Source organism: Erinaceus europaeus, chromosome X (assembly GCF_950295315.1).
Source record: "Erinaceus europaeus chromosome X, mEriEur2.1, whole genome shotgun sequence".
Taxonomy (NCBI): domain Eukaryota; kingdom Metazoa; phylum Chordata; class Mammalia; order Eulipotyphla; family Erinaceidae; genus Erinaceus; species Erinaceus europaeus.
Window position 1 is genome coordinate 23,709,763 of NC_080185.1, and position 22,420 is coordinate 23,732,182.

Genomic DNA, 22,420 nt, shown 5'->3' on the forward strand with positions numbered 1-22,420 from the left:
TTGAGGAGGAAGAGTGGCTAAAGGAAAGCCGCCGTATGAACAAGCCTTCTCTTCCTCTGAACAGTGGTTTGGGTGCTCTTGTGTGGGTTCCCGCAATCCTCCGGGTCTTGCCATGGCGCTTGTCAGACTTTCCTCAAGTTCTCTGCTTCCTTATACTTAATTTCCTTGAGCTGGGAAGGGCTTGTTTCTATTGGTGTATTATTGATGCCTAACAAGGGCTTAAGCCACGGTTAATACTCAAGGAATGTTTATTGATTGGGATGGGATACAAATTAGATCTTTGGAAAATCATGGGTGGAAAAGAAAGGAGAGATAGGAGATCAGTTAAAAAGATATTGCCCTTCGAGAGATATGAGAAAGTGTGAGCCTGACCCCCCCAAGGAGTAGTAAGGGTGATAAATCAATAGAAGGGACAGTGTCAGGTGCCTTTTGAAGGAAAAGTGGACATGACTTGGGAAACACAACTAAGACTGATCTGAAGAGAGAAAATAAAATGGTAGTCAAACTGGAGTAGGTTTCCCATGACATAGTTGTGGTATGTCCAGCAAACCCAATAGGTTTCCCAGTCCCTGCTTCCATTTTGCAGGTCAGTGGTCAAGGAACCAACAGTCTGTAAGGACCCTGGTATTCGTGTTCTGTTCATATCCAGAGGTGAGAGACCAGATTTTGATTGAGTGGACCTAGTCCAGCTGTTCCTGCGCCAGCTGTGCCAGGTCCCAGGGAGCTCTTGCTGCTCAAAACAAAACAAAACAAAACAAAAAAACAAAACAAAACAAAACAAAAAAAACTAGGCTCCAGAATGCTGTTTGACTATCTTAATCCTGCAGTCTCAACTCAGTTCCCACCACCTGGAGGTGTCAAACAAAGCAGCCCCGAACAAAGAGAAGTGTCAATCTGAGAAACAAGAGTCTCCTTTTCTTCCTAGTCATGCCTGTTTCGTTCCACCTCAGCCCTTCTGCAGCTCAGGAAGGGAGGGGTGGGAGAAAACCACGGAACTTTGCAAAATCCCATTTTCCAAAAACTAAATCAGATTCATTCTGTGTCTCCCGCACAGACTGCATTAGTCTGGGTAATGTAAACACTGGGAGGCCACAGCTGTCTGCCAGCTGCGAAGCTGAAGCCCATTTTGAGGGGCATGAAAAAAAACCTGTCTGTAACTATCACAGATGAGAAGTGTTAGCTAATGAATGGCCTCTGCTGAGCCCAGAGCCCAGCTGAGTTATTTCAGTCTTGGGCCTTAGCAGAGATTTTTATTGGGTAACAAATCTCAAATGCTCCAGTCACCTTCTAGACCCCAGATTGGAGGCCGTCGCTCAATCCCCCCACCAAAAAAAAAAAAAAAAACTAATTCATTCCAGGGACATTCCTGGTTGTAGCTCAAGAGTCTTGGCATTTGGAGTGTTGGGTGATTGCTTAAGGAGGGTACAGTGGGGGCTTAAGTAACCACACGGGCCTCCTTCGGCTCCCTGCAGTCGTGTGGACAGTGGCGTCTTCCCAGAACATAGCTGTTCAACTCCAGCTGGCCTGCCTGACAAACAGTTGACTTTTTGAATTGGACACCACTGTTTCTGATGCACCTCAGCTTCGTGCTCTGGTTCTCACTGACCTTTCCACATCAGCTATTCTTACTTCTCTGCTGTGGGTTCATCAGGGACCAAAAGCAATGGAACCACCAGCTCAAATACGATGAGAGCTGGGGCCCAGCCATTTTGTTCACTACCTGCCTGGAGCATGAGCACCTTGTCGTCATGTTCTCCAGCCTGCACCGGAGTAGAAGTGGGCACCTGACCCCTCTATAATAGCACTAGCTCTGAGCTGTCCATGGATCAGAGACCCACAAAAAGGAGAGAAGAAAGGACTCAAGCTAGCCATTTTTCATGAACGGTCAAATCCAAATTACATGATATGGGTCATTCTGACCATTTGGAAGTGTGCTATTTGGTGGCATGGAGCACATTCCTGTTCATGTGCAGTCATCACCTGTCTAATTCTGGCATGGTTTCATCACCCCCAAAGCCGACCCCCTTACCCATTAAGCAGTCATTCCCTATTCCCTTGCCCCCAGCTCCTGGAAACTACTGATCTGCTTCTCATCACTCTGAATTTACCTATTCTGGAAATTTCACACAAATAGAATTGCACAATGTGCGGCCTTTTGTGTCAACACAATCTCTCCTGTAGCATTTCCTATGTGTGTAATAGGCCTGAGGATCTGGCCTCGGATGCATGCCACTGCTGTGTTTGGGGGGACGGGTAGCTCACTCCAGATACATGCTGAGTGATTTACTGGTCCCACCCTATTTACTCCTCAGCAGTGGCTCCATTGTAAAGGTGAATAGTCTGTAGCTCTGTGAGTTGAGCAATTTCCCAAGGTTGCCCTAAGAGTTGAGATTCCAGCTTAAGTCCTTGTGTTATTCTGCCCAAATTTAGTCCTCCTTCAAGTCAGTGTGCTTAGTGGAAGTCTGCCTTTCTACTTTCTGTTTCTTCCACTCTCTTGACCACTTTGGAGATCCCACAGTGACAGTCCTCAAGGGAAAGAGAACTGTCTCATGAAGCTCTTGTTAAAATACCCACATGTTAGGGCTGGGAGCTAATTTGCCCAGAAAAGGAGTTGCTTTCACATGCCAGAGGCCCTGGGTTCCAACCTTAGCACCATGCTGAAGCACCATGGATGGCCATGGGGGAACTCCATGAATGGTGTAGTGATTTAGTGATATTTCTCCTCTCTCCTTCTCTACCTTTAAAAAAAAAAAGTGTTAAGAATATAATAGTGGGATGGAAGTCCAGTGAAAGTAGCTCAGTTGGATAGTGTGCTACTTTCCCATATGCATGACTCTGGCTCAAGCCTAGCCCCTCATCTGCGTTGAAGGAAGCTTCACTCAACCTTTCTCTCTCTCTCTCTCTCTCTCTCTCTCTCTCTCTCTCTCTCTCTCTCTCTCTCTCTCCTTCTCTTTACCTGACTCTCTATCTTTAAAAAGAAGTGAGCTGGTATGGAGGCAGGTTCTTCTCAGATATCATTCATGGGCAAGAGCTTGAGTTCATTTCACAGCACCATGTCAGTATGTATATATACACTTCCCAGGTTAGGAACCTGACATAAGTGCTCTCAATGTTCTCTCAGCATTGGGCACACCCTGAGTTTTCTTTAGTTCCCAGAATACTGAATATAACCCCATACTTGTCTTTCCTACTCGTCCATGTACACAAGAATGCTAATGAGAGTTATTTAGAGAAATCCTTAAGTCCACTTGAAATTAGTATTATTTTTATTTGCAGTACCAGGGCCTCACACATGTGTGATATTATGACTTCCAGGGTCCTTTTTCATTCATAAAGAGAAGGAGGGAGAGACATCACAGCTTTGGAGCTTCCTCTGGTGCCAGAACACCTCTCATGTGGTTCCAAAGTTCAAACCTAGGTCCTACTCAGTGAGTTAGCTCACCAACTCTAAATTTATTTTTAAACAAATCATCCCCAAGTTTTGGTAGTTGGTTAAAGGAAACAAATAATAATTCATTGCTAGATACCAACATCTCCTAATATCAAAGATGAGCCTCTCTGGTTCAAGGGCATCCTCCTTCATGATCGACCCAGGGATTCAAGGAACCTATAGCCCAACTTAGTCTAAAAAGGTAACAGGTGAGACCCCAGACCTTCTGAGGTCTCCCAGGGGATGCCTGAAAACTGATAGTCTTGTGTTAAGCAAGGGTCTGAGGTGACCTTTGAAATGTCTGTTCATTTAATAAGTGACTCTACCCACATCTGATAGGGAATTTCCTGTTCTGCACACGTATTCAAGAGGATCTAGGCCTGATAGAAAAAGTGGGGGGACACAGAAATTGTTCCACAGTTTCATATACTCTGGGATGTATATTGAAAAGATCCACAAATGGGTGTGGCACTCAGAAAAATTCAATGGAACTGAAAGAGACAAATATTGATACTCAACAGTCAGCTTCTATAATAATAATAATGGTACTGCCTGAATTCAAATAAGCAGAACAGATGTTTCTCATGTGTTATGAATTGAAAAATCATTCCTTCATGTGGGATCAGTTAGAACCAAGCTTGGGACTTAGTGTATGTTTAATATAAAAGCTCTCAATAAAGAGACTTTAGAGGTTAAAAAAAAAAATCCCGGGGAGAGCATGCTACAGTCATCTGTGCAAATAATCAACCACTCAGCATCTGTCTGGAAGTCATCAAAGGACAGAGAAGACGTGTGAGGATGGCAGTCACTGGGAATGAAGTTGGTGATGGAGAGAAATGTCCTTTGCCATCACATCTGACCAGAGCTCAGCACAAGGGTGGCTTGGAGCCTTGTACAAGGTGATCTCCAGAGAGAAGGAAAAATCAACTCTTCTGACATCCTATATACCTATATACAATAGGAAATTTTCACAGAGCTGGGTGTTTTGAGACACACTGGGGCAGGGGGAGAGGGGAGAGAGTTGGCTCACACAATTTCACACATTTTATCATGTTCAAGGACTGGGGTTCAAGTCCCCAACCAACACATGGGAACATCTGCGTGGGATAAGCTTTATATCTCTTCTCTGTCTCCTTCTCTATCTCTGTCTCCCTCCCCATCTCTCACCTTCTATCTGAAATTTTAAAAAGATGAAGTAGAAGAAACTGTGTCAGAGGGTTACTCATTTTGACTTGCACCCAGCCCAGCCTAGTCACAACTGACAGTACATGAGCCAGTGTCTCTGCCTCCAGCAACTCCCACCCCACCCCCAACACACACACCATGGGGGGAAAAACCTAACAGCTGCAAATAAGAAATAGTTAATCTGCTGAGGCATGGGACTTGCAAGGCCTGAGGCTCCTGGTTTGATCCCCAGTGCCTCACGGACTGGAGTGGTGCTCTGGCATGTCTTCCTCTCATAGGAAGTAAATAAAACACATTTTTTATGGCCACCAGGGTTATTTCTGGGGGTCGATAGAATTCACCACTCTTGGTAGCTATTTTTTCCCATTATTGTTTTCTTTCTTTAATTTGATAGGACAGAGAGAAGTTGAGAGAGGGAGACAGAAAGAGATAAAGAGAGAGGAGAGAGACCTATAGTACTACTTCTCTGCTCATGAAGCTTCTTCTTTGTAGATGGGGTGGGGGTGGTTTGAACCATGATACCCTGTGTGCTGAAGCAGATATGCCACTACCTAGCCCCCTAAAATGCATGTAAAGGGGGCTGGGTGGTGGTATGCCTGGTTAAGAGTACACAGTACCAAGTGCAAGGACCCATAAGGAACCAAGTCCTAGTTACCAACCCCCTGACTCCCCACCTACAGGGGGGATACTTCACAAGTGGCAAAGCAGGTCTGCAGGTTTCTGTTTTCCACCCTCCCTGTCTATCTTCCCCACCTCTCTCAACTTCTCTCTGTCTTATCCAAAAAAAGAAAAAAAATTAAAAAATGCCACAGGAGCAGTGGATTCATAGTACTGGCAATAACCCTGGAGATAAATAAAGTAAAATAAAATTCATTTTTAAAAGTTATGTTTTAATTTTAGATAGAGACAGAGAAATCAAGAGGAAGAAGGAGATTAAGGGGGCGAGAGACAGACACATGCGCCACTTGTGAAATTTTCCCCCTTCAGGTGGGGACTGGGAGCTTGAACCCAGGCCCTTGCACATTATAATGTGTGCATTCAACCAGGTGCACCACCACCTGGACCCATAAAAGACTTTTTTTTTTAGAAATATAAAGAAGAGAGAGGGGGCAGGAACTAGGATCCATCACGCACCAGGCTGCTGAGAGCCCCGGAAGCTCAAAGGGATCCCACCTCCAGAAGCTCACCTCCTACAACTCCACTCTGCGAACTCATGAAACAAAAAAGGCAGAGAACAAAGTAGTATGTGAAAACAGGTCTGCCCTTTCACAAAAGTGACTGGAAACTAGGGTTCTACAAGAGAACCCGAAACCGGCATGCCCTCTTATTACCCAGCACCAAGGAGTAGCCCCTTCCTTCTCTTTATTTTAAACAGTGGAGTGTGCAAAAGTCACCTGATACCAAAGACGATCAGCACAAACCACACAGCCACAACACAAGCCTGAGTGAGGCCAGGGAAGGCTGAGAGCAAAGGGAGGCCACCTGCCAGATCCAGGCAAAGAAGATTCCTGCAACAGAGATGAAGGAGATAAAGGCATAGAAATGATGTCATCTGGGCCAGCACAAAGCTCACTTAGATATTGTGTCGCTTTGCCAAATGTGCAACCCAGGCTTGAGCCCAGCCCCCTCTACATTGAAGGGAGCTTTGGTGCTGTGACCTCTCTCTCTCTCTTTCTTTCTCCCTCCCCGCCCCCCGCCTCTCTGTCAAGAAAGAAAGAATGAAAGAGGCGGAAAGAAAAGAAGGAAAAAAGGAGGGAGGGGAGAAAGGAAAAGGAGAGAGAGGAATGTAAGAAGGGAAAGAAAGAGACAAGGGATGTCATCTGATCAAAGTCTATAGAGAAGTTCCTGAAAGCCATGTATTCAAAGGGACCAAGACATATCTTCCAGGTTTAGGTGGAGAAGAGAGTGGTGGCCTTTGCTATAAGTAAATCAAAGGTGCCTTACGGTGCAGAGTGGGTACCAGAGGCCGAGCACCAGGGAGGAAATGTGCAAAGCTTCTTCTGAAAGGTGTTAGGATGCAAAGCACTTCTCAGAGAACATCAAACAGGGCCCAGAAACATCGCTCACTGGGCCCAGGTTTGAGTCTGAACACCACATGGCAGCACCATAGTCCTAAGAGAAGTTCCTGTGCTGTGGTGTCTCTTTCTTTCCCTCCTTGCCTCTCTATCTCTATCTGAAAGAGAAAAAAAAATGAAAGAATTGGCCCAGGAATGATAGCATTGTACATATATGAGGCCCCAGACACCACAAAACAAAAACAAAGAAATAGAAAGCACATACGCACACCCAAAACTGGTCTAATAGTAATAATAGCAACAAAATTAATAATAACTAGGATTTATTGTGTTGTCCCTAGCTTTGTATTAATTAATTAGTTTCTTTTAGTATTTCTTTTAGTATTTTCTTTTAGTATTTCTGGGGGATTAATGGTTTAGAGTCGACAGTGAAATACAATAGTTTGTACATGTATAACATTTCTCAGTTTTTATCACCAGGGTTATTAATGGAGCTTGGTACTACCTATCTTGAGGGCCTTTTTTTTTTTTGCTCCTTTCTTTCTTATTTGATGGAGACAGAATGGAATAGAGGGGGTCTGAGAGATGGAGAGAGAAAAAGAGATGCCTGAAGCACTTCTCCACTGCTAGTGAAGCTCCCCTACCCTTAAAAAGCTTAAACTGAGGTTCTCATGCATGGTAGTATATGTTCTCTCTTGGGTGTCCCACCACCTGGCTCTGATTCATTCCTATATGGCAGGCACTATGCGGAATTCTATGCATGATTCTCTAGCTTCGCCCCCATAACCACCCTATGTCAAAAGCACTATATCCAGGAAGCTATGACTCAAAGAGGTTAAGCCCAGGTCAAATCTTGGGCATATGGGGGGGGAGGTTCACCTTCAAATTCAGGCCTTCCTTAATCTCATGGCATGGAAGCATACCACCATCCTGCCTCTAGAATTGTGATGGCTTAAGTTGCTTGGAACTCTCTCTAGCAGAAAAGAGACCTGCCAAAAGTGATGTTCTGGGTTGTTCATTCCAGTTGGTGAGAAGGATGAACTGGAAATACAGACTCTAGGACCAAAATCCAGTTAGGAAGCTGGGTCAATAAGAGAGAATGAAAAACAAAGATTTTGTAAGATAGTTGGAAGGAGGACCTGGCAGACCCTAAAGACAATGGACTTCTACTATGCCAGACTTTGTTTTCCTTATTTAAAATGTTGTAGAGATCTTTTTGAGACAGTACATAGAGATCTGTCTTACTCTTTTACTGACTGCTTAGGGTTCTATTGTGCTCTCATGAGCCCTCTGATTACTGCCCTATGTGCTACCGCATCTTATTATGTCTTTACATCCTGGTGTATACATACATAGGATTCACCCTAAGTGGCAGAAGCTCTAGGCTAAAAGAAACACAACCAAAATGAATGGGTTGGGGGGTCAAGTGGTGGCATGTCTGGTAGAGCATACCTGTTACAATGTACAGGGACCTGGGTTCAAGCCCCTAGTACCTACCTGCAGGGAGAAAATCTCATGAGTGGTGAAGCAGGGCTACAGGTGTGTGTGTGTGTGTGTGTGTGTGTGTGTGTGTGTGTGTGTGTGTGTATTTGTGTGTGTGTGTGTCCCTTTATTTTTCTTTTCCCTCTTGATTTCTCTGTTTCTATCTAATAAATAAATAAAATAAATAGATAAATATATTTTAATGGGTTGGTTACTATTCAAAAGGGTCATCAAAAAGGCCATGACCTTCCATACCTTTGTAAACCAAGCAACCACCAGTATTGAGGGACCATTTTTCAAATATTGGGATCTGCTAACTTTTTTCTCTTCATTAGTTTATTTTACTGAAGAAGAAACTATGCTGCGGGGGTAGGTTAACCTTTGAGAAGGTTAGTTGTTGTCTCTAGAGAAGGGAACCTAAATAAGTTGTCAAAAATAACTCCCAAAGGGAAAGGAAAGTGGCCAGTTCTATTTGGCAAATCCCCAGCACAAATTACCTCTGACCAATAAGCTTCCTGGCCCTGGTACCCAGATCCTAGGCACCACGGACCAAGTAGAAAGCGGAACAAGCATGGGAAATGGAAATAGCTTACGACTTGGTTTTCCCTTCCAGATAGACCAGTTACAATAGTCAAGTGCAAGCAGCTTTGAGGAAGAAACCTATGCATAGAGACAAAAGGCCTGCTTTTAAAGTTTTCACAGTATGGGTCATTTCAGCAAATACTTACTGAGCATCCCCTATGTGTGAGGCACTGAGACAGGGTCTGGGAAGACAGTGCTGAACGGAAGTAGTTCCACCCTCCTGCAGCCACTGTATCACAGCAAGGACATGTAATAAACAAACCAACACTCGAGTGGACATACACATTCTGATGGTGTGAGCGCTTTGAGCAGAAAGAAAGTAGGTTCTGAAAAAGAAAATGGTGTATCACCATGACCTTACCAAGGTAACCTAACATTTAGAGAGTTCTGAATAAAAGGGGTACACTGAAAGAGGCAGGGTGGGGGGTGGCTGCTTAGAAGGCTAAAGGAACTTAGTGATTCACTTCTTACACTTGCTCGTCAGACAGGGAAGACTGTAGGAGAAGACAGGTTTTGAGTTCCACTGGGCAAGTCAAAATTATTTAGGCCTTACAGTTGTTGGGTGTGCAGGGGTGGTTCAGAGAACTAGGTAGGTTCCAGAGACCAACCTGGAACTTTCCCTGTGAGGTTCCATGCTACCAGACTGTCTGTCCCCAACCTACTTGTGGATCCAGACAGTCCCATAAGATGAGTTTCCCAAATATTTCAAGGCTCTACAGCCTCAGAATCTCTTCCAGCACTTCCAGTTTCTGCTTGCAACTCTCCATCCTTGAAGAATGCTTACTTGTCCAAGAGTTTTGCCTGGCCCTGGTCTGGGAGAATTGAGGCAGCTCTGGCCTTCAGGAAAAGTGTAAGCAGCAATGGAAAGTGAGAGCAAGGACTGGAGCCAAGGAAGTGGGGCCCCTGCCAACAACTTCTGTTCCTTCCCTTTCCTTCAGCATGGTTGCCCCAAGGAGGAGCCCAGGGTGAGTGTTTATGGTGATCTGTTTGTTTCTCAGTTGACAAAGAAAGAGGGAGCCCTTTCAGACAGCTTTGCCCAGAGGCCCCAGATTTCTCAGTCAGAAATTGCCAAATACGCAACTTTGGGTGGATATTTGGCTGAATCACTTTGAAGGGCCTGTCAGTGCCTAAAATGGAAATTGTTAGAAAGCAAAGGAGAGTGGTTGCCAGCAACCATGAAATGGTAATGACCAAATCATTTATTTTTGCAATGAAATGTCATCCCCTAACACTACAAAGGCAGGGTGTTTTTTTTTTTTTCCCCTAGCTTAAAAATCCTGGCTACCCACTTTTTTTTTTTAAATCTTCTAACGGGATTTGGTGTGCCCTGCACATGTCCAGACATACCCCTGTCACTGTCCCACCCTCTGTCTTCCCTCAGCAACCCAGCCTCCTCCATGTTCCTAGAGGCCAGCTGCAACCTGGGATGAATTAAGAGGTTGGCTGATTGTGAAAGGTAATCAGGTGTTAGCCACCCTATAAAATGGAAGGGAGTTCATTTGCTTATTTATAAGATGGTGTGTGGCCGACTTTACCACGTGGGAAAGTCCATGAGCAGTAATAGACTCTCCACTGGAACATGACATAGGCCTGTTCCAGTCTAGCAACCATGGCACCTAGAAGAGAGGACGTTTGATATGCTCTTCCTGTCTGTATCACATAGTCGCAGGCAAATCAGGAAAGATCTCCCACACTGTCCCTTTAAAAAAAAAAACTGGAACTTTTTTTTATGTTCAGGAGGAAGAAACTGGAAAATACATTGTGGGTTCACACTAGGGAATGCAAAAGGATCTCCTATTTCTTTGAAAACAGCCATTAAGAGACTGTTCCCTCAGGCCAATTCCTGGGCGGCTTTAACCACATACAAAGCCTCAGGTCTTTCTTTGCTTTTTTCCATATTGACTTCTGTGTTAGGATCAGTGAAAACTTACACTACCATAAAATTTATTTTCAAATAATACTTTGCATGCTTTGTTGGCTTGAAACTCTTTCAACAGTGTCTGCACAGTTGAGATGGGAAAGTAAGATGGTTCCCTTTGGGTCTGGTTACAGTAAGCACTGAGTGGTGTCTTTGGGTCATAATCCTCAGTCCACAGTCTTTGATCAGCTTCGTTTTCAACAGCAGTGACTTTCCCCAAAGTTGTTTGTGGTTGTGAGCGTGTGATCCAGTTAGTAAGCAGGGTCTGGTGTTAAGAAAGGTCATAAGGACATTACTATTCAGCCATGACCTTGGTTGTCTGAATGTAGCAGTTGGCTTGATCTGCATTTGAAGTTATGTAAGAGCTTGGGGCAGCCCACAGGAAAAAGTGCCTCTGGTGTAGCTAAATCCCTCCTCCTGATTCCCGTGTAGCATTGACTCAAAAGGAAGATCATAGATCAGGCCAACTCAGTCATTTCTGTCCCTTGCTCAGCATTCTCTAAGTGCCCACCAACCCTCAGTCTGGGAGGATACTACTCTCTCAGTCTCAGTTTCTTCACCTATGACTTGAAAGTAGCTTTAACTCCTCCCCCAATAAGCAAATGTCAACCCTAATGCATTTACCAGTGCTAGAGAGTGCGACCATTTCATATCATGTGTGTTCCCTTGTCCTCAAGCCAGCACGAGGAAGACCTCTAGAGAAGAGGCATAGACTGCCACGGAAACAAGAACAGGCATCTGTGTCTACCTAGGAATGCAATACGTGAGGCAGTGGGTCATGGAGTCCACACAGGAACTGGAATCATCATAACCACATTCAGTCTTCCCCTGAGGCTGGCCCACTCAGAAGCACAGTTGTTCGGAGTAGAGATCTCTGAGTCAGCAATCCTAGGCCAGAATAGCAGCTCTCCTTACTGCTACTTGACTTTGAGCGAGATGATCAGTATCTAGATGCCTGTTTTTAATCAGTAAAATATGAATCATAGTTGTGTTTCTAGGAGGATAAAGTGAAATCAAGTGAGCATGTAAAGTACTTAGAACCTATCCAGCTATACACGTCTGATAAATTATAATTGTCAGCCATTTTCACCATTGGGCATGCATGTCTGGGTATGGACCTGGGAGTAGGGAGAGTCACACTACACAGGGCTGTCCTCTATCTTGTGTCCAAGATTCTCTGTGGCCTAGAATGCCTACTGTGAGGTGTGATCTGGAATAAGTGACCTTCTCCTATCGTCAATGCTGACTGTCTAAGAGAGAGAGTGAACCTATCCTAGTCTGGGCCTCTCTGTGATCATTTGTCAGAAATGATAGCCCAAAGTTTGGGAAATAATCTTCTGAGAGGGAGAGTATGAGCACTTAAACTCAAGCAACTTCTACACATACACACACACACACACACACACACACACACACACACTTGCACAGGACTGAAGAGAGGTCAGGCTGGATGAGTCTCACACTTGACAAAGGAATCTTAGAAAAGAATGTTTCCTGGGGTTCTCCTTGTCTACAGAGGCCCACACAAAAGCTAATGGATTGTGGTTAGAGGCGGGGAAGACATTTTTACTGCAAACAGAGAAAATGTTGGGCCAGATTTCCCATACAGGTTATGTAGTATATATATTTGGCAGTGGATTCCCAATGGTCCTGGTCCACACCCAGACATGCATGTCCAGTGGTGAAACTGGCTGACATTTTCTGGATAGTGTTCTAAGTACTTTACATTGGGACAAGACTGGCTGATCGCCTGTCCTAGATTGATTCATGGTTCTTCAGAACAGGAAGAGCCCTTTGAAGATACCTTATCTAATATTTGGTTTTAAGGGCGAGAATCCCAAGAGCCAGAGAGAGAGGGGACAATTGTCCCATTGCTACAGAGCCAGTTAGTAATAGAACCAGGATTGAAACCCCAGGACATCGGCTCATGCCACTATAGCATATATGTCTCTCTACACATTCAAGCTGTTGTCCCTTTTAGTTCTGGAATGCTCAGTAGTCCCAACATAATAAAAAGTAATTGAGGCCCACCCAGAAGGACTGGAAGATATTGAACAGTGCCCAACTTGCAATTCCTCCAATTTATCCATCCAATTTGGAGCTCTGGCTCACAAAGTGTTTGCAGCCAAGCCCGCTCCCTCAACTCGCTGGTCTTAGCTTACCATTTGAAAGCAGCTGTGGTTAAAGCAAAGCTTGCTGACTCAGCCCATGTAGTAAGGATGACTAAACACAAGAATTTCCTGTGTGTATGGTGGGGGGGGGAGGTTCTTTCCAAATGTATTTGTTGCAGAGAACCATTCTGATCAGGCAGGAACCAGTCCACCACGGGCCGAGGAGGGAAAGCAGCAGCTCAACATTGAGACAGGGTTTGCAGATGTTTCCTTTCCTTCCTTCTTACTTTTTTTTTGGTTTTCATTTTGCTAAATGACAGGGTGCCTGTCTTGGGACCATTTTGGGTTGGCTGGCATTTGCACAGAGCTTCATCTGCCAGCCCCTCTAGGCCAAAGGCAAGGGGAGTGGGTGTCTCTGCCAACTGGAGGGGCCTTTCACATTCCCCTGCTCAGAGGCCTTCCCCCAGGGGTGAATCAGAACTGCTCTGTTTTATCTCAAGACAGCTTCAGTTCTGAGCCCACCTTGAACTCCAAGGAGAGGTTCATTTTTGCTGACTGCTCAGAAAGCCGTGTGGGCTGGCTTCCATCCCCAGGGAGCTCTCTGGGGAGTTTGCAATCTGCAGCAGGAAAGTCGTCATTTTGGGGCCCGAATCCCACACAGACATGGGACAGCTCTAGGAAATGTAGTGTGTATTGTTCACCAGTTTAAGCCATTAATTCAGTGCAACTAAAATATGGAGAAAAATTTCTAGGCTCTTGGCTGGAAAGGACTCTTCCTTGCTAAATTAGAAAGTTGGAGAAATCTGGTACATGGGGGGGGGGGCTGGCAACACATTTTACAACTTGCAAATTAGAAAAGGGGGGGAAGAGAGCTCATGAACATTCTTGGCAATCTCCTTAAAGCTATGTAGAAGGCAAACAGTCCAGACCTAAAGGACTCAAGTCTGAGGGGCCTCAGCTTCTTCCTCTCTCCTCCCTGCCCCCACCCTTACCTTCACAAGGAGAAAACAGGACCAACTGTCTTAGAAGCCTCAGAAAGGGTCAAGGATTTATTTCCCATCAGTGAGTAACCATTTCTTCTTCCAGTGGGAGGGATGTTCTGGGGCAGGCGATGTGGAGTGATGGTCTTGGGAGAGGGGGAGGATAGTGTCCTTGCCACCTGGCAGCAGGGGCTAAGAAGTGTTTCTTTTGGGAAGTCGGGTGGTAGCTCAGCGGGTTAAGTGCACATGGCACCAAATGCAAGGTCCCGTGTAAGGATCCCGGTTCGAGCCCCCGGCTCTCCACCTGCAGGGGAGTCGCTTCACAGGTAGTGAAGCAGGTGTGCAGGTGTCTCTCTTTCTCTCCCCCTCTCTGTCTTCCCATCCTCTCTCCATTTCTCTCTGTCCTATCTAACAATGACAGTATCAATAATAACAGCAATAATAACTACAACAATAAAAAAGCAACAAGGGCAACAAAAGGAAATTAAGTGTGTGTGTGTGTGTGTGTGTGTGTGTGTGTGTTTATTTTGCTTGACTGAACCTGTCTCAGATTCTGGAAGCACTGACTTTAGCCATGTCTGCCCACCCATAAATGCCACCACCACCACCACCACCCACCCCCAAATAATGAGGCTTCAAGGAATGTATGCTTCGAGAGTCAGGTGGTAGCACAGCAGGTTAAGCGCACGTGGCACAAAGCGCAAGGACCGGCTTAAGGATCCTGGTTCGAGCCCCCGGCTCTCCACCTACAGGGGAGTTGCTTCACAGGTGGTGAAGCAGGTCTGCAGGTGTCTATCTTTCTCTCACCCTCTCTGTCTTCTTCTTCTCTCTCCATTTCTCTCTGTCCTATCCAACAATGACGACATCAACAACAATAACAATAATAACTACAGCAACAATAAAAAGACAACAAGGGCAACAAAAGAAAATAAATTAATTAATTAAAAAAAAAGAAGTGTATGCTTTGTGACAGAGAGAGAAGGCATCACAGAACAATGATTCATGTGACTTGTGGAATTTGTCTGCTATGTCGGTGAATCGATGGTTCAACTCTCTCTATCCAAAACTTGCAGCTAATCAAGTGTTTATGTGCTCACTATATAATCTGAGTCTTCTGAGATGCCGGACAGATAAGTGCACTTGTCAGAATCATTCCCTGTCTGCTAGAGAACTGAGGCTCAGACAGGTTGGGGAGATGGCAGAGGGAGGAAGTGATCCCCAGGTCAGTGTTCCTTCAAACTTGCCACATGGCCTTATATTTTCCAAGGAAATGGTGTTTAAGGGAGAAAGTGCTATGCATTCACTGAAACAAACCCACTCTTTGTATGAGGACTGAAAGAGTGCGCAGTGGGCTAAGAAGAAAAAAAAAAGATTGAGTTGTGATGAAGACTAGTATTAAAGATACTAAGACCAGTCTGTACAAAATATAAGAGACTGGGGTGGGGGGTAGGGATGAATGACCTTGCAGTAGCTTGGGTTGGGATGACCTAATATGTTGGTGAAAGAACAGTAAGACCTGTGGTTGGTGAGAATTAAGAGTTGCTGTTTGGAATAACATAGCTCCGTGAAGGTAGGCTGGTGTGGATTCAAGTGAGGGGACCACTATAGATTTATTAACCCCCCTCCACAAACACACAAATACACTCTAGGCACTGTCATCCCATGGGACACCAGCAACTTAGCCAGAGAGGACTTGAGTTCTGCACCTCCTCTATTGTCTAAACAGATCTATCCACTTTGGACATGTGGTGCTAACCGGGGCTGTTTAGAACTTAGGAATCCAATCCCCATCCAACGAAGCCATTCCTGTCTGCTGGGTGGCTCTCCACACGCTAAACACCAGGACCGTATTACCACTTTCTGTGTGGTTTCTATTGATAGCTCTGTGTTCCACCATGTTCTGATGCTGGACCTCTGTGCAAGCAGTGCTTCTGGCTGCGTGGGGCCCTGGGGGAGTACAGCGGCTGATTGCAAATGACCCCCACACAGGTAATTGCACAGGCCTCTGGAAAGTTACACAAACACAGTTCTCATCAAGCAAACCCTGGGGGTTGTGCCCTAGGCTGGCTTGTTATTTAAAAGACTTGTTGTTCCCTGATCTCTAGCAGGTTTTTATGAAAGAAAGAAAGGAAGGAAGGAAGGAAGGAAGGAAGGAAGGAAGGAAGGGGGAGAGAGAGAGAGAGGAAGAAAGAAAGAAAGAAAGAAAGAAAGAAAGAAAGAAAGAAAGAAAGAAAGGAAGGAAGGAAGGAAGGAAGGAAGGAAGGAAGGAAGAGAAAGAACCCTGTGATCCACTGTGCCTAAAGCTGGTTTTAAAGCTGGGAAGTTGCTAGGTGAGGTACAGGAAGAGCCGTGGGTTTTGCTGACACTCTGCATGGAATTGTGCAATTGCACTTTTTTTTCCTTTCTCAGAAGAGGGTCTACAGATTTCCCAGGATCCTCTGAGGCGTCTACTCCACAAAGGATTAGGAATTATTGATTGACATTAGTAAAATTTTGAAAAAGAAAAAAAAAACAGGTAAACTATACATACCCACACACTTTTTTGATACATCAAATATCAAAATCTAGAACCAGGTTGTTAGCTAGTGAAATTTTGGGTTTAAAGTGATAGGTAGTGTTTGAGATATAAGCGGTAAAATCTGATATGAAACCAAAAAAAATGGGTTAGTGGCCAAGGAGTTGACTCAGTGGGTAGAGATCAGGACGTGTGTGCATGCATGAAGTTCTGGTTTTGAACCTTAGTATTGCATATACCAGAGAGTATTGAAACAAAAGGAAAAAAATAATAATCAAATAATAAAGAAAAGAAGGGGGTGAGCGGTAGCGCAGCGGGTAAAGCGCACATGGTGCAAAGCGCAAGGACCAGCTCAAGGGTCCCGGTTCGAGCCCCAGCTCCCCACCTGCAGAAGGGGTCACTTCATAAGTGGTGAAGCAGGTCTACAGGTGTTTATCTTTCTCTCCTCCTCTCTGTCTTCCCCCCCTCTCTCCATTTCTCTCTGTCCTATCCAACAACAATAACAATAATAACAACAACAAGAGCAACAAAAATGGGGAAAATGGCCTCCAGGAGCAGTGGATTCATAGTGCAGGCACCGAGCCCCAGTGATAACCCTGAAGGCAAAAAAAAAAAAAAAAAGGACTATTGACTTAAAGAATGGACCCGTGATTGTGTTAATGAATCTTACAATATGAAACTTCAGCTGCGAAATATTAGAAGGTGTCTTTGCCTCCCTCTATTGCCATGGCCTGCTTCGCTTCCCTTCTGCTGCTTCTGGAGAGTAGGCACCCACGGGCGCACAGTCTGGCTTTGATCATTTCCCTGCCCCTTCCTGTAGGTAATGGACACACTAGTGGAAATCTGATGGGTGATTTGTGGAGGCTGGAATATAAAGAAGGTCTTTGCTAACATGGTCATACCCTCATCCTGATTCTCAATCCCAGTGTGCAACCTAGAAGATAGACATGCTCGTCTTGAGGCTTGAGCTCTGGAGGTAGACATCAGTGTGATCTTGGGCAAGTCACTTTATCTTGTGGAGCCTCAGTTTCCTCATCTAGTAGGTGGGGATAATAGCAGGGTCATTGTGAGGGTTGTAAGTGAAGTGGGGCGAAAATGTACTTGACACATAGTAAATGCTCCACAAATAACAAGGGCATGCTCGGCGGCCCATTCATGAGCATGGGAGCAGAACCAACTGGACTCTTGTCATTTAGTTAAAGCACAGGCATCTGGCCTGCTCCACTTGTCCTCCATTAAAAACTGCTAGGAAGCTCTGAGACAATGTGTGATTATTGAACCCAGAAGCTCCCAAAAGGGATTGGGGCTGCATATAAAGAGGCCAGAACAAGTAGCTGGTAGAATCAAACCAGCTCAGAAAATAGTAGTTGGTGCTTGGGTTTGGCAGGAATAACAGTAGCCAAAGGGCTATCTCACCACAGTGCCCCTCTGAGACTCTGAACAGCCGGATGAGGTCAGGAGGCCGGCATTGGAGAAGCCATTCATTGGTGAGATGCTGTGAGTCTGGGACTTTTGAAGCCTTGATGGAAGGGCAGTGTTTTTGCAAAGAAGAGAAATAAATGTGATGGCAAGAAATGTTGACTGAATACCACTGAAGATGGCACAAAGCTGGGCACCTGGGCAGGCAGACACGCTCAGGTTGGAGCATCAAGAATTCCAGGAATGAACAGGACACCATTTCCACTCTCTTGTTTGGAGCCTGCAGGACGGCCTCACGAGACAATCAGGGCAAGAAGTGTTTTTCTCTCTGCTGGAGGAACTTAAAGCTCAGAGAATTGAGGAAGCAGGACAGGACTAGAGAGGAGGGTCCCGCTGGGAGCTGGGAACGAGAATCCAGATTGAACTGGTCAGAGCCCGGGCTAGGATGAGGTCATGAAAACAAAGGGGGGGAGGGAAAGATTGCTGGTCTCTGGTCTCTGGAATCTGCCTGGAGCAAAGACTTTTCTCTGGAAGGAAAGAGCAAGAGTCTTGGAGATCCTTACGTTTCTCTGACTTGAGCTCTTTCTTGCTGCCTTCTGAACAGACTTTGTGGCCTGCTTTCAGACAGTCAGACAAAATAGCTTATATAGGAGAATTCTTTTATTTTCTCGTTCTTTCCCAAAGGATGCATAGAGGGTTTTTCGACTTAGAAACCTCATTAAACTACATGTAGGCTAATGCTCCTATGTCTCGTGGAGGTTGGAGGGCGTGGGGTGGCATAACCACCTCTGAAGCCCATTTCCTTAGCTTCTGTCCTGGTTCTGCTTGATGTAATGGACCTTGGGAAGGGCCTCAGGTGGGGCAGTACCTCCTGCAGAAACATATATGGGTCAGAGTCCTCTGTGGGGCTGGACCAGTGTTGAAGCGATTGGGTTTTCGATTAGGAAAGAAAAGGGCAGAGAGAGATCTGCAAAATGGGGCTTAGCACTTGGTTCCCCTGGTTGCTGAGCATCTTTCTCTCTGATAGAAGCACTGCCCTTGGGGGCTGGGCGATAGCGCAGCAGGTTAAGCACACATGGTGCAAAGCATAAGGACTGGCTTAAGGATCCTGGTTCCTGCCCTCAGTTCCCCACCTGCAGGGGGTCGCTTCGCAAGTGGTGAAGCAGGTCTGCAGGTGTCTATCTTTCTCTCCTCCTCTTTGTCTTCTCTTCCTCTCTCGATTTGTCTCTGTCCTATCTAACAACAACAGCAGCTATGACAACAATAACAACTACAACAAGCACAACAACAAGGGCAACAAAATGGGGGAAAATGGCCTCCAGGAGCAATGGATTCATAGTGCAGGCAACGAGCCCCAGCAATAACCCTGGAGGGAAAAAAAATAAAAAACACTGCCCTTGGGCAGGGTAGATAGCATCATGGTTATGCAAAGAGACTCTCATGTGTGAGGCCCCAAAGTCCCAGGTTCAATCCCCTGCACCACAATAAACCAAAACTGAGCAGTGCTCTGGTTAAAAAAAAGAAATGTTTACACTTCATAGCTAGCTCTAAGAATCTATGACTATGCACACACTGGCATGCATTACAAAATATATTTTATTCATTTTTTAACTTCACAAATAACTTTTGAATGCACATTAAATGCGAACGACACTTCCATACAGTGTTCAAGGCAGACTTGATCCTGGCTTTCAGGTAACTTGAAGTCAGGCCATGAGCAAAAAATTTTATAGATAATGATGGAATTCTCTATGAACAGAAACTAAGTTTTGGGGGCAGGGGAGATCGTATAATGGTTATGCAAAGAGACTGTCATGCCTGAGGCTCCAAAGTCCCAGGTTCAATCCCCTACACCACCATAAACCAGAGCTGAGCAGTGCTCTGGCAAAGAAAGAAAGAAAGAATGAAAGAAAGAAAGAAAGAAAGAAAGAAAGAAAGAAAGAAAGAAAGAATGAAAGAAAGAAAGAAAGAGAGAAAGGAGAAAAAAGAAAGAAGGAAGAAAAAGAGAGAGGCTAAGCTTTTGGTGGCCATCATGATACAGTGTACATAGATGTCAAATTACAGTAGTGTAGACGTATGACTTATAAACCCATGTTATAAAACTATGTTACTTTAATAAATAAATATATAATTTTTTCAATAGAAGTGAGAAAAAGGATGGAATTTCAACTACTATGTGGTGTGATTGAAAGTAAAGTAAGAGGAGCTATAAACGGGTAGAGCATGGGTGTCATGGCCTATAGATCCCAAAATAGCCCCCCTGAAGATGAGTCACAGTAGATAAGTAGAAGTTGTCAAACAAAAATTAATGGGTGTGTGTGTGTGTGTGTGTGTGTGTGTGTGTGTGTGTGTAGGCTTATAAGTATAGCAGGCATGATAACAGCTTTGTCAGGATAAAGAGTGCTACTGACACAATAGAAGAGCGCACAATTTGCATGCTTGAAGTTCTGAATCCAATCCCAGCCACTGTACTGTCAGAATGATGCTTTCTTAAAGAAAGATGAGAGAGACAGAGAGAAGAGAGAGAGAGAGAGAGAGAGAGAGGCAAAGACGTAGAGAAGGATGGGGATTGGGTGGTGGCACCTGACAGAGTGCATATGCTACCTAACGAAAGGATCCAGGTTCAAGCCACCTGGTTCCTGCCTGCGTGGGGTGGGGGACTTCTTGAGTTGTGAAACAGTATTGCAGATGTCTGTCTGTCTATCTATCTTTTCTTCCCCCTTTCTGTGCTATCAAATAAAACAGATAAATAAATGGAAAAAATATTTTTAAAATAGTTCATTTAAAAGAAATAGAGAAGGATGGAAGGAAAGGGAGGGAAGGAGGAAGGAAGGAGGGGGGAGGTTGGCACTATATCCTGTTTTTATTGTGGCAAAATATGCATAATGGAATATATCATTTTGAATTCTGCAAGTCACTGACAGGGCATTCGCCATGTTGCTCAGCTACCAGCACTGTCTGTTTCCGGGACATGTCACCACCCCAAAAAGGAGACCCTCTGCCCATTATGTAGCAACTCCTCAATCACTGTGCCACGGCCCTGGATAACTACTGGTCAACTTTCTGTCTCTGTGGACTTGCATATTCTAGAAATCTCATGTAACTGGGATCAAATGGGCAAATCACAGACATTAGAATCTCAGATGGAGGCGTCAGGATTCTTATTATGAACAATATGATCTTCATTCCCTGTGGCAGCCCCCCCACCCCACCCTCACCCCACCCTCACCCCACAGTATCTAGGCATCAGCCTGTCTATGCTATAACATCAGTAGCCTGTAGTGGGTTTATAATCCCCTCACAAAGTTGGGGTGAGGGAGAGCAGTCAAAGCAAATGTGGGTCCTGGACACATGGATGGGCTTGAGCTGGTGTCTTCCTTGAAGTTGGCAGTAAATGGGAGTGACCCCCTCCCCTTTGGAGACCGTCACTGCAGTTGACACTGAGAATGCTGATGTGGAAACAAGTACTGTCTTTGTCCAGGAACCTCTCCTTCCCTAAGCTGACAGCTGAGGCTAAGTACTTGTGATCTCTGGACCAAGTGTTGTAAAGTCAGTGCCAGGCAGTAGGTAGGGCAGGATTCAGACCTGGGCAAACAGCCAGGTCTGGAGTGGGGGAACAATGATGGAGAAGGGGGTTACAAAAGTTGGCAAACAAGTGTTTTCGTGGAGGGAACAAGGAGAAAACAATCTTGCTTCTGAGGCAGACAAAACACTAAGAGTAGCTATTGAAAAATCCCTACTTGAGCTCACAGTCAGATGAAGGGAGATTCCAGTGGTGGAAAGGCACCGTGCATAGTGTCTCCCTCCTGAGGAGGCTGTACTGAGAGCAGAGGGATAACCACACCTTAGAAGTTGGCTGGGACCTCACAAAGGGCAGTGTTGTTTCCACTGAGAAAGGCTGATAGCCCCCCACACAATGGTGTCCTTATTCTGGACGCCACAGACCTGATGTGATAGGGGTAAAGGGGGGAGGGGGATGCTTGTCAAAATGCATGTGCTTTCAGCTTACAAGTCAAGATGGCGGCAGTGTGAGGGAGGCTTCTGTAGGAAGCCAGTGTGGTCAAGGTCAGGGGTGTGTGTCAATTGCCTGCCAAGGAAGATTGCTATGTCATACCAAAAGACTGCTAATTGGATGATGGTTGACTCACATTTCCAAGAGGACAGTCTTCTGTCACACTTGACAGCTGTCAGTGGGACACACACATGGTCTCCAGTCTTAGACATAAAGAGGTTGATGAGGGGGAAAAATGGTTCAAGCCATTGTTTTCAATCTGAATGAGAACGGTGAGTGGTGGGCTTCCTCACACACAATGGAGGAAGTCAATAGACTGGCTGTAGCTATCAAAGACAGCTTCTTCAACAGTTGTTTGGAAATGGAGCCCTGAAATTGGGCTTTAACATGACCTTGACCAACATCAGGATGCCTAAGGGATCAAATCATCCTTGCTTATGTCAGGGACCACTTCCAAAGCTCTGACTCATTTCCCAAGTCAATGAAGTCATGTCAGCATAAGAGTTACATCCCTGTTGTCATCCCAAGGAATTTTTGTCAGGCCTGGTAGCCTGGAATGATTCCATTAGTCCTGAGAGAAGTGATGCAGAGGAATGGCAAGAGCCTTGCAGAGTTGCCAATGAACTGTCATTTCATGTGAGTGTTTTCACCATTCTGTGTCTTTGATACTGCACTGCTTTAAAAGAAATGGTTCAGTTTGATGATTTAGTCCCTCCCGACTTTAAAAATAAGAATGTCTGTTTCTTACATTGGGAGTCAACCAAGAATCAT

General features: G+C 45.1%; 1 protein-coding gene across 6 annotated transcripts in view; it reads left to right on the forward strand.

The window, feature by feature from the left end:
• Window positions 1-22,420, forward strand: part of PLAC1 (placenta enriched 1) — a 260,395-nt gene that overhangs the window by 168,779 nt on the left and 69,196 nt on the right. The window contains exon 1 of one of the 6 annotated variants that reach the window (XM_007517031.2): window positions 12,910-12,978. The exons of 3 other annotated variants lie outside the window; for them this stretch is intronic. The gene's annotated coding sequence lies outside the window, so the exon portion shown is untranslated. Of the gene's footprint in view, window positions 1-12,909; window positions 12,979-13,710; window positions 13,786-22,187; window positions 22,286-22,420 lie in introns of those variants that run through there. 2 more of the 6 variants (XM_060182710.1, XM_060182711.1) reach the window with 2 other exon arrangements.